The sequence below is a fragment of the Perognathus longimembris genome, chromosome 7, assembly GCF_023159225.1.
Source record: "Perognathus longimembris pacificus isolate PPM17 chromosome 7, ASM2315922v1, whole genome shotgun sequence".
NCBI classification, from domain to species: Eukaryota; Metazoa; Chordata; class Mammalia; order Rodentia; family Heteromyidae; genus Perognathus; species Perognathus longimembris.
Genome location: NC_063167.1, coordinates 52,897,975 through 52,898,972, shown reverse-complemented (window position 1 = coordinate 52,898,972; position 998 = coordinate 52,897,975).

Here is a 998-nt window from a genome sequence, read left to right as displayed (position 1 = left end):
TATGCTTCATGCCACAGCCCATGTCAACAGTTCACTCTGAGTTATGCAGGCACTGCACAGCTTGAATGAGTGTACCTGAAAACTCCTCACCCATCCTGGATACAGTGCCAGATATATATAACTTGCTGCCAGGCAATGATAAGAAAGAAAGCACAAACTTCATTGTAAGGAACAAGAAAGAAGTTGGTGGTGAGGCTTCTACTAGAGAGAGCTACAAACATGTGGAATTTTGCACCATTCTACACTCACCTACCTTGCATGAGAGGAGATGCCGCTTCCTTACCTTAAACTAATTGAGACTGTTTCCAGATGCAACTTAAAGAGCATGACCTTTGCCAGGCACTGGTGACTCATGCCTATAATCCTACTTGCTCAGGAAGCTGACATCTGAGAATTGTGGTTCAAATCCAGCCAAGGCAGGAAAGTCTGTGAGAGTGTTATCTCCAATGAACTACTCAGTGGTGCTGTGGCTCAAGTGGTAGAGGGTTAGCCTTGAGTACAAAGAGGCTTAAGAACAAAACCCAGGCCCGGAGTTCAAGCCAAAAGTTGTAGGATTAGAAAAAAGAAAAAGAAAAGAAAAGCAAGTCCCTTAATTCTGAGCTTGCAAATTGGAGACTACAACGATTCAATGACTGGCTTTGAGATACAGGTGTCAGTCCTACTCCTCATTACAGATGAGATTAAATCAATGTAAAACCAAGCTTCTGAAAGCATAACCCCTTTTCATATTGGTATCTTTAGTTACTGTGTCATTTACATAATTTCCAAGCAAATAAAATATCTGTGTATTTTCCAAATGAACTGGAAAATGGGAAGATATCTTGATATTTGTATGGAAAATCATTTTTGCAGGCTAAAGTAGAAGCATGACTAAGCATGGATTTACAATGTCCTGGTTGCTATATTATTTTGTCTACTTAGTTGGTCAACTATTAATCTCTCTTAGGCTTATTTTTATCATGTGTACTCATGAGCATAATGCTAGCTCCTAGGAACTG